The 14,792-nt window shown below is 36.4% G+C and overlaps 1 long non-coding RNA gene across 1 annotated transcript; it reads right to left on the minus strand.

Moving 5' to 3' along the window:
- Positions 1 to 1,761: 1,761 nt before the first annotated feature.
- On the minus strand, positions 1,762 to 14,683 carry LOC121375916. The gene is made up of 3 exons (XR_005958370.1): positions 14,508 to 14,683; positions 10,901 to 11,042; positions 1,762 to 2,124 (listed from the first exon to the last, which is right to left on the minus strand). It is a non-coding gene; the product is annotated as an uncharacterized LOC121375916 (long non-coding RNA).
- Between the last annotated feature and the right edge of the window lie 109 nt (positions 14,684 to 14,792).

Raw genomic sequence — 14,792 nt, forward strand, 5'->3', positions numbered from 1 at the left:
CTTGTATGCCACCACAACATAATACATTATGATATCCGACCCCCACAACTGGGTTATTACATTAAAATGGTCAATATGACGTAGTTAAACAGGCCTGTATCCAAGGTGGGTGCGAGAATTGGTTTATTCGAAACCATTATTGGAAACCCGCACTCTGATATTATTTGGCTCGTCTCTGTAGAAGCTCAAATATTAATTTTAGCGTTCGGAAATTTCCGTAAATATTGTTTGGCATAAAATGTTACATGTGTTACACGAATGATATTTATAAGGCGTCCTTATGGATATATTCAATTGAGAGCCAGTCTATCATGTACGCGCTATTTTGTCGACTCACAAACTACGACTATCATGGCACGACTTGAGCAAAGAGAGCGAAGCAAAAAACGTGCAGTCAAAAGCTGCCAAACGATGGACGCTTTTGTCACGAAAAAGAAAAAAGGTATACTATAACGGGTCAATAAAATAAAGACGTTTACGAAATATCTTGATCAACTACGATCACCCAAAAAATAATAAAATGTCAGTTAAATATGACTATTGACTTTGTTGCGTTCGCCGAATTGCTTTTTATATTGCATGTTGTTTAGAGATGAATTTATTTAACAGCTGACACTGTCGAATACGTTCTCAATTCAAACTGTGTCTGGCATGTGATTGGTACCGGTGTCACATATAATTTGCACTCCCCTAAATTTGCACTCCCCAGTCAATATTATACGTAGAATAAGCACTCCTCATTGCATATTATACATGTAATATACACTCCTACAGTCTATATTATATGTATAATATGCACTCCCTCTAAATAATATGCACTCCCCTATTACACGTAGACTACAATACGTTTTTAATTACTCGCAATTTATATTTGTTAGTGTTTTGATGGTTGTATAGCCAGTGCACATTGTAAAAGGGTGAATCTAAACGAGGGTGTTGGATATATGAATCAGGGGCGGATCCGTCCTTGCAACTTTGCAAAATAAAAATAATAACTCATCATATGTGGTGATTGGATGGGGGGGGGAGGAAGTCCGGAAAACTAATTTCCGTATCCCCTAAGTAAATCGTCATGAAAGTCAAACTTGATCTGTAATGGTATATGATAAAGTTATATACACAATTTCAGCTCAACATCTCGATGCATTGTGAAGAAAAAAAATATCCGGAAAACTATATGTGGGACAGACAGACAGACAGACTGACTGACTGACTGACAGACAGAAGGACGGAGATGAAACCTATAGTCCCCTAATAATGAATGTGGATTTTATTCATTGAATAGCACTTAAATTATTGTCAATCCAAAGTTCTTTTAAGAGGGGAGTGCAAATAATTCAAGAGGAGTGCGTAGTAACTGGGAGAGTGCAAATTATACGTATAATAATGACTGGGGAGTGCAAATTAAATGCTACACCGGCATCGTAAATATGTTTAACATGTCATACATTTCATTCCGTCTCGAATAAAATCATTGGTGGAACTTCGGTTGCAATACCCTTCTTGAATTAACAATCAAGGGGGAGCAACTAACTTACATATTATTCACAAAAGCGATTCCGATGCCGTCAATACACCAAATAGAAAACGAAAGCTATGCCCAATACCAAAATTTAAACACATTGATGTTGTTTTTGTTTTTTTACCACACGCGCGTTTAGTGATTCAGTTCAAACTATGAATCCTTGTCTGTTAATGAAGGGGGAGGTTTTGCCTGAATTTAGAGGGGTGGGGTTTTTTTAAATGCCCGAATTTCGATAACGTTTATTCACATTTGCATTAAGCACTACCAAACAGCTATATAGGGTTGCAAACGAACCCACTACGCATTTTACATGGATTACAATTAACGAGTATTAAAGTACAAAATAGAAATGTATTGTTCACTTATATGCTGGTCTTAGAAAAAAATATGCGTCTGGCCCCTTGCTTGTGCCAAATATGTCAATGATCGTATCCATATTTGCGTACGATCGCTCTATGTTATGAGTACTGCTCAGTCGTACCTGGCCCATAGTCGAGCACAGGTAGATTTTCACAACATGTCACACATTTAATGTAGTTAAAAGTGCACTGCTCTTGAAGTCTTTATCAAAAAATGTACGCGCTTCGACCTCAAAATACCTGAAATAAAATATTAAAAAACCATCACAAATAGCTCCAGAATGCACCTCTGAGTATCTACATTTAAAAAAATTCCGGGGAAGCATGCCCCTGAACCCTTTAGACCTTTCGCCCCTTCAGTCGCTAGATTCGGGTGCCGAAGGCACCCATGATATAAATTTAGTTCCACCCAATATCTCAACGTTGGCTGGCTACGGGCCTGTTAAAATAATAAAAATGCTGTATAGATAGCAGTACACCAAATAGGATCTTACGGGGTCAAAGTTCGAAAAGTATTCAACTTTTCATTCGTCGGTTAACGCTGCCAGTTCTGCCATTGAGAGAGTTGGTGTCATAGCATGTTGTTTCATTTTGCCAGTAAATTTTAGTCGTTTTGAACTAGTGCCAATGTACCAAGTACCACAGTGCTTGCAACGTGGGAGTCCTATTAAAATAGGAAGGAAGGAAATGTTTTATTTAACGTCGCACCGAACACATTTTATTTACGGTTATATGGTCTCAGACATATAGTTAAAGACAATACAGATATTGAAAGAGGAAACCCGTTGTCGTCGCTTCATGGGCTATTTTTTTCGATTAGCAGCAAAGGATCTTTTATATGAACCATTCCACAGACAGGGTAGTACATACCAAGGCCTTCGATATACCAGTCATGGTGCACTGGCTGAAACGAGAAATACCACACGGGCCCACAGACAGGGATCGACCCTAGACTGACCGCGCATCGTCCCGCTCCCCTATTAAAATAGGATGAATATTTTGTGCAGAACGATGCTAGTCAAAAACCCTTTTTCGTTATGTCTGACTTGAGCTGGTTAACCTCCAATCTTTCTGATTTATTTTACTGGTGAGGGGTGGTAGTATTTATATCCATGGTGTATATATTATGTTTGTTGAAACATAGTGGGTAGCAGTTTTAGCCACATATGCCACGATTGTTGTCTGTGTTATTTGATTTGATGGTAAACACCATGTGCGTCTAATGCCGAAATCAGAGACTACACTTGAAATATGGCATAAATAATAACTAACATAGTATGCCCATCAAACACAAGTTTATGCGATTGCTTATCCTTTTGGCTTTTCCATCCTCTCCGTAAATATTACTATAGACTCTCTCAACGCTGGCAGTAAAACAAAAGGCCATAGCATTTCCACGACAGTTTGCAGTTAATGTGTAAGAAAAGAGTTGTCAGCGTTACAAAAACAAATAATTCACTAAGAAAAGTTACTTAGAAAATTGAAAGTCTCCAGGGGCAAAGTAATGTCTTTAAAAATTGAGAACACCGCGGCAATCCCCATGGCATTGCTCATTGTCGTTGTTAATTGTCAGGGTTGCTCTCGTGTCTATGACGTATATTAGCTAACATTTCACACCTGTAATTCATCTCTGTGTGGTGTCACTAAATTAGCTGCTATGGCCAATACGTGGTGTTTAACCTTTTGTTTTTGCTACCCGTTCCGTGAATGCTACTCTCATGTCTACAGAAGAAACCTGTTACCAAATCAAATCAAATCAAATTAATTTTATTTAGCCACAGCTGTGATTAACATTGGCTGAAACATGATATATATATATATATATATATATATATATATATATATATATATATATATATATATATATATATATATATATATATATATATATATATATATATATATATATATATATATATATATATATATAATGAAGCAACAAATAGTAACATGGATATGATAAATATTATATAAAAATATTAATACACTTATGACCTATAATTAATACTTAAGAAGAGGAGGAAACATGAATTATGATATTAATTCTTGACGACGCTGCATAGAAAAATAGATAAATGTAGCTAGGTGTAATGTTTGCAATTTTGATTTTAATGATAGCAAATTAGTAAGTTTGTTCACTGAAGGCCATGAACAATAAAAAAAATGGAAATATTTGACTCTATAATATGGACATACAAGCAACATATTATATTCATCCTCTATATTGTTAGTATTACATACTGGACATATTCTTTGTTGACTGGGAATATTTTCAAATCTATCTTTCTCAATATTAATATTCAGTACACCACATCTAAGATTAAGCAAGGCAGTACGATACTTCAGTGCCAAAATATTATCTAAATATACTTCAAAAGTGTAATCACATTTATATTTACAGTACAATTCTAAACGTGAGAACGTAGACAACTTTGCTGTAGTATTTTGTACGTATTGATCTCTAAGACGTTGTTTAAGAACTTGAGCAGGTAAATGTAAAACGTCCTCATTATCCCATGCATCAAAAAAACCAAGTTCATATAAAATACATTTTACGTATGATACCCAGTTTTTACAATTTCTGCTAGAGTTCATATCATGTCGTAAAGATCTATACATTTTGTATAACATAGAAGTTTGATTACAGATAATTTTCCGCCAATATAATAAAAGTTTTTGTTTACATAACACAGAAATAGGTATTCTTCCTAATTCAGCAAAAACAGATACATTGGGTGTTCTCGTTTTCGCTTTTAAAACATTTTTACAGTACTTGACTTAATTTTTTTTTCTATGTCAGCAATATGCTGGGAGCCATACAGCAAAATAGGCACAACCATTCTATCAAACAGATACATTTTTGTGCTAATATTCACTGGAACATGTAAAATTAATTATACAATGAAAATACACTTCATAGCTTGTTCTGACAGCACTTTACAAGCCGTTTTAAAATTGCCAGTATAACTAAATGTAATACCCAGATAATTAAACGTATCCACAATGTCTAGACTAGAGTCTTTGTATTTAAAACTAAATTCACATACAGATCTTCGTTTTTCAAACACATATTTTAGTTTTATCTATGTTAACTTCAATTTTTCATTTCTCACAATAGCAACTCAAGTTATCAAGTAGTTGCTGCAATTCTTTTTCTGAATTTGAGAAAAGAATAGTGTCGTCAGCATACATTAACAAAAGTACAGAAATATCATTGAATATTTTGATTGGAGTGACATTTTGTGACATTTCTTCGTACATATCATTGACAAACATAATAAATAAAATGGGAGATAACGATTCCCCTTGTTTCACCACGAGAGAAACATAAACAAATTCTGAAGTATTAGAGAATAGCCTAACACGGTTTCTTATGTGAGTACACATTTTATTGCTAACACCATTATTTGCAAGTTTCCACCACACAAAGTCTCTGAATACTGAGTCGAATGCCTTTTTAAAATATATAAAAGCACAGAAATGTTTCTTCTTACTATTTAAACTATTTGAAATTAAACCATTAAGTAAATAAATACAGTCGGTAGTACTACAACCATCTCTAAATCCAAACTGATAGTCGGTAAAAACATTGTTTCGTTCACACCACTGGTTTAAAGGGACATTCCCGAGTTTGCTGCATTGTAAGATGTTTCCGACTAATAAAATATTTCTACGATTAAACTTGCATATTAAATATATTTTCATGTTTAGAATATCAGTGTCTGTATATTCAATGTGTTTCTGGTCGTCTTAATATTTGTAAGAAGGCCAAACTGGATTTTGTCTTCAAATAATTTCGTACGTACGAAAAAATCTTTTTTAGAAAATAAAATGAAATTTAACCTAGTACAAATATCAGAACGATCAAAAACACGTTTAATATACAGCCACTAATATTTTAAGCAGAAAAATACATTTGATATGTAATTACGGTCGTCAAAACGTCTCTGTTAGTTGATAACGTCTTAAAAAGTGCAGCAAACTCAGGAATGTCCCTTTAATCTATTTCTGAGTAACAGTGAGAAAATCTTGGCAAAAGCACTCATTATTGTTATCCCCCTGTAATTATTAATGTCATTGCAATCACCCTTCTTTGGAATCGGTATAGTGGCCCCTTGTGACAATTTTTCAGCATAAACTCCATTATCATACATATAAGTAAACAATCGTAATAATATGGGAGATAAAATAACCTTGCGATCAATAAATAATTCTGCAACAACACCGTCCAAGCCAACACTTTTGTTTCGCATTAAATAGTCTATAGCTTTATATATTTCCTCTATACTTATAGGTTCATCAAGTTCATTATAATCTGTGTTATGATCAGATGAAATATTCTCATTACCATTATTTGTGTGACATGTATTACAGTTGCCCTCTGCTAAAATAATCGACAAAATCAGCCAAAGTTAATGTTCCATAATTGCGTTATTTACCACGTTTTATTCTTCTCCAAAACTGTCCTGAACACGAATCAATAAACCGTTATATATATTCCGTTAAAGCATGGCATTAATTGCCAGGTAGGAAAGAAAAATAGTAATGCCCATTTCAGCAGCCTCCTAGACAGAGGTGACACCACCAACGCGGCGAAGATGCTCAAGGTAGGGCCAGGGTACAGTGTGGTGCAAGACTTAATACTATAGAAGCAGGCAAACTAAGAAGGATCCTGTTACAAAAGTAGACTGAAGAGGAAAGAAGAAAAACTAAATTAATTTATGTGCTGCGTTGAAAACATTCACAAACTGGCAATAAAAAACTATAGTTTTGTACAAACAATATGAATTTCTACTTCGTTAAATAAAATGGTGTCTGGATTCTTAAAAAAACAAAAAACACGGAAAACAATGTATAACTTATAGTCTTCATGACACAAGTTTTTCATTCACACGAGACGTGTTCTTTTTGAACTGTAAATATCTGTTATAATTTATTTACACAGGGCTATTTTTCTTGATTTACATGTACTTCCACTGAATAAAGTGTAAAATTTGAATGTATTATATTAGTACATTATTTACTATTTATGGTTTAATACGTACACATTTTAGACTAAAACAGATGTGTTAAACTTGGATTAAAAGATAGTTTCTATTAATTGTACAGTGAAAGCTCTAAAGACCGGACCCTCTGTAAACCGGAATTCCCTCAAAACCGGACGTCTTACAGAGTCTCGTTCTAAAAGGCAGGACAGAACTTAGCCTCTCTAAACCGGATCCCTCATAAAACCGGACATTTGTCTTGGTCTCAAGGGCGTCCGGTTTAGAGGGGTTTCACTGCATTATGAAATAAATTCAACTAGATGTACATGAGGTCGGTAAATTTATTTGATGTGAAATCATTAAATGTCAGTTTTACCAGATAGCACTGTGATGGGAGAGTCCAAGTTTATTATTTTGTTGAGGGGGTTTTCCTCATCCTATCAGGTATTTTGAGAGATGTGACTGGGTAGACAACAAAAATGCTTCGGTAAAGATCATAAATTTCCGGAGTAATCTTCCAGAAAAAGTAAACATTGTCTCATGCCACACTTTTTCATAAGTGAAAGTAACATTCCCAAGTAAGTAAGCTTTAAAGGGACATTCCCGAGTTCGCTGCAATGTTTAAGATGTTGTCGACTAACAGAGACATTTTAACGATTGTAATTACATATCAAATATATTTTTCTGCCTAAAATATTACTGGCTGTATATTAAATGTGTTTCTGATCGTTCTAATATTTATATTAGGTTAAATTTCATTTTATTTCCTAAAAAAGATTTTTTCGTACGTACGAAATTATTGGAAGACAAAATCCAGTTTGGGCTTCATACAAATATTAAAACAACCAGAAACACATTGAATATACAGACACTGATATTCTAAACACGAAAATATATTTAATATGTAAGTTTACTCGTAAAACTATTTTATTAGTCGGAAACATTTTACAATGCAGCAAACTCAGGAATGTCCCTTTAATTTAGAGATTAGTGTATTTATTAAGACGAATAATCAGAACAACCAAATGAAATAATATCCAAAAAATATGAAAAAGATAGATCAGCAAAGGGAGGTAAGAAAAAAGGGGGACACACACACACACACACACACACACACACACACACACACAAAGAGAAAAAAGCCCACCACAAATTGTTATATAGAATTCAGCAGTTAAGAGTGAAATGTTGATACGGCACTAGTTAAAATGCCCGTACAGTGTTAAACAGACTGTGATAACATTTGTTATCTAACATTAATGTCATGCAAGAATAGTTGATGGTGTGCATACATGTATAAATTAAAACGATCAACCACAAACATATATTATTCAGCACATAAAATTACATGGATATATAATTCAGAACACAATCAACTTGAAGAGCTACTTAAGCACGCATCTACACCTAGCAATTTCCTGCACTGCTTTTGGCACGTTTACATAGCCCACGGCATTCATTCTTACAGTCACAGTATATCATTTCATAACACGACTTTGGTGTAGCCTGAGCTTGTAAAATGGTCTCCGAAGGGTGGGACGTAGCCCAGTGGTAAAGCGCTCGCTTGATGCGCGGTCGATCTTGGATTGATCCCGTCAGTGGGCCCATTGGGCTATCTCTCGTTTCAGCCAGTGCACCACGACTGGTATATCAAAGGCCGTGGTATGTACTATCCTGTCTGTGAGATGGTGCATATAAAATATATTTTGCTACTAATGAAAACAAATGTAGCGGGTTTCCTCTCTAAAGACTGCAGGTTAAAATTACCAAGTTTGACATCCAATAGACGATGATAAATAAATGAATGTGCTCTAGTGGTGTCGTTAAACAAAACAAACTTTAATTTTTAATTTTGGTCTCCAGAAAACGAGACTCCTGGACAAACAATTGTTTTCTGGAATCGACTGAACTACGTTCACTTGTTTTGCAGAACATAAAGACAACAAAACACGTTTATCATTTCCATCGACTTGTCACTGCCATTTTCGCTAGCTTTCAAAAATTTCAGTAACCTCGGGGTATATATTCATGGGTGACCATGCAGTCTTTCCTATACCTCCAAATAACGACACTGTGTCACACATTATAAGGGCGTGGTACATTGGAAGAATAACAGATTTCGTTTACGCAACAACTATTATATAAGCATTTATTTTTACTCCAAAACTGAGAACATTTCCGTCGCAGGTTTTTTGCTACAATACCGCATCTAGCTGTAGTACCGGTCCGAACAGGTGGTTCATTAATGCCTCGGTCACATATGCTGCCGCCGCACGGTTCTGCGGTCTGCGGTTTGTAGATGGGATTTTTACAAATCGTACGGCTTTGCGGGCTGCGGAAGCAGTGTTCACAAATGTTACGGGGTACGCACGGCAATCGTAAAAGTCATGAAATCAAAATGCGTGAGGAATATGATCGTACGGCGGCCGCCAACTCTACGGTTGCCGTTAGGCCATCGTACGGCAGCCCTAAAGTCACTGCACGGCCGCCGTACGATATTTAGAACATGGTACAGCCATCTCACGGGGGCCGCAAGACCACCGTGAGGTGAAAGTAAGGAGGCCTCGCGGTTGTTGCGGCTGCCGTAAGATTTTCTAGGCACACCAGACAGGGTAAAAACCGTGAGGTGACCTTGCGATACTACATGCAGCCTACAGCCTTGCGATTTCCGATTGAGATCAAGGGTGCAAAGCAAAGTTTTTAGGGGGCTCGGGGATATCCTGAAATGCAATTTCCTGCATTCTACAAGTAAAATATAATTCAAAATTATTCTGTCTTAAGATTTACTACCAATAATATGTTTGATCCAGAATTACACCCCCCCCCCCCCCCCCTTCAGCTCCGCCGTTCCACCATCAAGGACAACATCAATTCACGTGTGCAAGATAAACGGTAGGCTTATTACCTCGTTGAATATATTCTAAATATTCCACAGACAGAAATCAACAGTTCCATGCGGCGGTGATGCAACAGTCATCAATTCTCGAGATGGCCACACCCGATATTAATGTGTAATTTTTGTTTATAATCCCTACCACATTTTATCAATAAATTCTTCCATCTGTCGTAAAATTTCTTTTCCAAAAGAAATGCATCATAGAACACACTTTCAATATAAATATAAACCTATTTTGGTTTGTTTTTAACCTTTCCAAATATCTGCTGTCAAACTTACCGGAAGTTTCTTTTTTGGTTCTGTATAGATGGAAACTGACAACTCAGTTGTCGTGAACATGTCGCACAGCCTTGAGTAATCAGTAGCGTGTATGTAAATACACGTTCTCACTAATGTAAGTGCATGCACAGCCCCGAGTTTGAGTAATGGATGGGTTTGGCCTTTTAAACATATTTGTGGTTTGATTTCTTTTTGTAGTGTCTATTTAGTGTGCTTTTTTATACGCCGGTCTTTGGCGTGTCGTATTATGTTATGGCTTTGTTCGTCCATCCGTCAGTTTCCGGAGCATATTTTTCTTATCAATTCATACACACCATCAAACTTTGCTTGCAAGTACAACTTGAGATGGCGGTGTGTTGCGTACCATAACTGGGTCACCGCAGCCTACTTTGCACGCATTACTGCACATTAAAGAAAATCCTTGCCCGGGTCATATAGCAATATTAAGGTTGGTGGGCCATAGATCATTACCGTACATAAAGGTATTCTACAAACACAGGCACGGCGGAGTAGGGTGGGGGGACCTGGGGGGGGGAGGAGGGGTTCTAGCCCCCCCAATAATTCGTAATCAAAAATATTATTGGTAGTAAACCCCCTCGATCTCAGTCCCCCCCCCCCCCAATGTCTACTTGGTTCCGCTATACCTGAAACAAAAATGAATGAATGAATGAATGTTTAACGATACCCCAATACGAAAAATACATCGGCTATTGGGTGTCAAACTATGGTAAGTCAAACCATGAAGTGATCAACATCAATATAAAAATTCAAGAGTCAAATAAAAACACAGTGTAAAGAACTGTGCAAAAAAGTACAAATATATAAAATTAAAATTTTGAATAAAAGTCAGTATTACGTAAAAATTGTTTCCGTGTAGCCCATGAGCCTGAAGTGAAGCCCACGCAGTAACGAGATCCATCACAGTGACTGATTGCGGAGTCGAACCCACCATGATGTGATCATCACCTCACCATGCACACCACACGTCCAAATGATGCCTGAAACAAGTCATAAATTACATAAAGTTAAACAAATGATACTAAACATTAAAAAAAAGAATTGTAATTGTCTTCACTTTTAAAGATGCAATCTCGACCGTTTTAGGTATAGAAAATTTGGAAGCGAAGCAGTCAAAGAGACATTTACATCGAAGAGTGGCAAGACACGAGAAGGAAATTAGTCTCCATGTCTAATCTCAGTGCTCAAGCATTAAACTATTTTATATTCAAGATAGCAGTTTTCAAAACATATACACTAATAATGTACTTCTATAATCAAATTATTAGTTCATTTGAGGGCAATGTGTGGAAAGAACCGAAGATCGAATAGGAATTTGAATATAAAGAAAGATCCAGAAGAGAATAGAAATGAAACTGAGGAAAAGCATTTCCAAACATCGTGCATTAGCTGTACTATTCTAACATTAAAACATGTATCCTAAACGAGAATATTTTGTTTGTGATAGAAGTGTAACTGTGGTGTTAATTAACAATGTATTAGCCCATTTGGGCTATTTCTCATTCCAGCCAGTGCACCACGACTGGTATATTAAAGGCAGTAGTATCTGATATCCTGTCTGTGGGATGATGCATATAAAAGATCCCTTGTTGCATTAAGAAAAATGTAGCGGGTTCCCTCTGGTGTCAGAATTACCAAATGTTTGACATCCAATAGCCGATGATTAATTAATCAATGTGCTCCAGTGGTGTCGTTAAGCAAAAAAAATAACAATGTATTAATGTCTGTGTATCCACTTTGGTCTGTCAGAAATATTTTGTATTGTGTAAGGAAGTATTAACATTTCGTAAGTTTCAATATTTGTTTTATTATCACTGTAAATTAAGACCGTGAGAGCTTGGGATTATTTATCGCTAGATATATTGCAGAATATATAGAACTGATGTATAGGTTTATAATGTGAACCTAAACGCAGATACTAACAATTTTTTGCTCTAGATGATGTGAGATGAAAAAATAAACTACAATTGTCACGTTTGATGGCTATCTTGGTGGCCATTTTGCATTTAAATAGTGGCGCAATGTTATGATTCTTATGAGTAGTTCAAAATGAATTCCTCGCTTTCTAAAACCCAGTAATATAAATATGCTCCTAAGTTGTTGTCAACGGTTATAGAATATTCAAGGTATTGTCAGTTTTCTATGTTTTGGTGGCCATCTTTGACGCCATCTTGAATGTTTTCAAATTCTCATTGGTGCCATATTTGCGGCCAATGGATTCTCTTCAGTACCCTTCAAAGATGCAAAGACTACCATTAGGACAACTTGTAGGTATCAAATTGTGCACAAGGTGTTGTGCTCTGTTGCCCGATTATTAGATATTACACATCCGGGTTACACCCACTCAGTTCAAATCATTGTAGCTAATTAATGAATCCACAGTTTGGAAGTATTACCGGCCCTGAAATATTCCTAGGACCATACCTAAACAAAATCAAGTATCAAACCTTCTGAAAACTCGGGGTACTACATGTATGTTATCCATATTTCGACATCTTTTGAAAATCAACTCATTGACTAAAAGGGCAATTTTTCAGTTATCAAGTGTTCTTTTTGTCTCGCTGGAGAGAAAAAAGATAGAAATGAATTATTTAACGATTAATGCATCTCATTTTTAGTTACGGTTATATGGCGTCGGACATATGGTTAAGGATAAGAGACAAAACCCGCTGCCACTACTCATCGGTTAGCAGAATGGGATCTTTTATGTGCGCCATCCCAAAGACAGGATAGAACATATCTCGAAAAGACCCTATATTTAAATAGTATGCCGTGATTTATTTTTAATGCAACCCCCAATCGCTCATCCCAAGTTATTTTTGAATAGGTAGGGGCGTAAAATGTTGGACCCGAGTGAACACTGCTAGACAAAAGAAAACACCACTGTTGAAAGCTAAAGCCATTCCTTTTATCGTATGGCAAGTATCGTTAGCAATGCTAAATATATTTGAAGTAGAGTATTTAGTCGATAATTTCGCGGTCTAGGGGCATGACTATCCGAGCACAGTAAACTTTGCAGAAAAATAAAGACCCAACTTCAAACAAGCACACGGATAAGTGTTGAATTCTATTCGGTTGTTAGTAATTTGACTTTTGATGAAGAGGGAGCATGTAATCGCGCCATTCAAGGAGTGTATAAATGAGATTCTACAAAGCCTTGGGGTCTCCGAGACCGCCTTGTCCACTTCACGAGCCGCAGGGCCGCTGTCAAGCACATTTCAGAGACAGAATGAGTAATCGTTTAAAAAAAGAAAAGAAAGAGTCTGCAGACCTTCAGCATCTCTCGAGTTTAAACCAGAGTAAAACCCATATATATATATATATATATATATATATATATATATATATATATATATATATATTCCAACTTGTTATCTCTCGGAACTTTCTTCTAGGTGTATTTTAGTCTGTTTATGATGTCTGAGATTTTCCAACTTTTGAATGATATTCATAGACGACACAAAATCTGTTTCTGGAGCATTTGCCAGTGCGGTACGACTGGTATATCAAAGGTCGTGGTATGCGTAAACCTACGTAAGAGCATTAAGGCCAAACGAAACAAAATAGGTTTTTGTTTTTTCGAATTGTTAACTCGAAATTTCAAGATACTAACTCGAAAATTTTAATCTACAGAAATATCAAGCTGTTCCCCCAACGAAAACAATAAATGCACTATGTTGTTTATCTGCTAAACACTGGATTTTTCAGGGCTCTTCGAATTTTGGAGGGGGTGCGCACATCCAACCCCCTCGAAGGCAGTTTTTGCGATTAAATTAATGTAATAAACTGAACTGAATTGACTTCCCGAACATTTCTTGTACAGTCTTATTAATATGCATTGGCACAACAAGTGTAGAGCATGGGGGAGGGATACTCCTCCTCAATGTTTGTAAGTAGCCCAAAATGGATTTGGCCTCTCAATAATTTCGTACGACTGAACAATATATATGTATTTAGTATTCAGTTTTATCATTTAAATGTCTCTGTAAATAGGGGCCTCGGTGGCGTCATGGTGGGCCATCGGTCTACAGGCTGGTAGGTACTGGGTTCGGATCCCAGTCGAGGTATGGGATTTTTAATCCAGATACCGACTCCAAACCCCTAGCGAGTGCTCCGCAAGGCTCAATGGGTATGTGTAAACCACTTGCACCGACCAGTGATCCATAACAAAGGCCATGGTTTGTGCTGTCCTGCCTGTGGGAAGCGCAAATAAAAGATCCCTTGCTGCTAATCGGAAAGAGTAGCCCATGTAGTGGCGGCAGCGGGTTTCCTCTCAAAATCTGTGTGGTCCTTAACCATATGTCTGACGCCATATAACCGTAAATAAAATGTGTTGAGTGTGTCGTTAAATACATCTTTCTTTCTCAATATAAACCCTCGCTACTCCAATAACTACGCACCCCAACTTCGACTTCAAAGATCCTGAAATACAAACAAGCACTTACCTCTAATGATTTTTCCACTCAGCACTTGTAGAAAACATTACAACAGCACAGCACGGTAGTTAGTTGTCATTTGGTAGTATTAGATCCTTGCACAGATAGTTTACATTTACAGAACTAAAATATGATTATTATATGACAAAGAGCGATTCTGTTCCCACATTTCTGAAGTTAAAACAGTAGTCAGAAGAATGTACGTAGTATCGCTTTGACATCAATAAGCATAATAATTAAAACGTCAAAGCATTGTTGACGTCATATTTTTCTTAACGAAAAATATTGAAATGC

The sequence above is a fragment of the Gigantopelta aegis genome, chromosome 6 (assembly GCF_016097555.1).
Source record: "Gigantopelta aegis isolate Gae_Host chromosome 6, Gae_host_genome, whole genome shotgun sequence".
Lineage (NCBI taxonomy): Eukaryota > Metazoa > Mollusca > Gastropoda > Neomphalida > Peltospiridae > Gigantopelta > Gigantopelta aegis.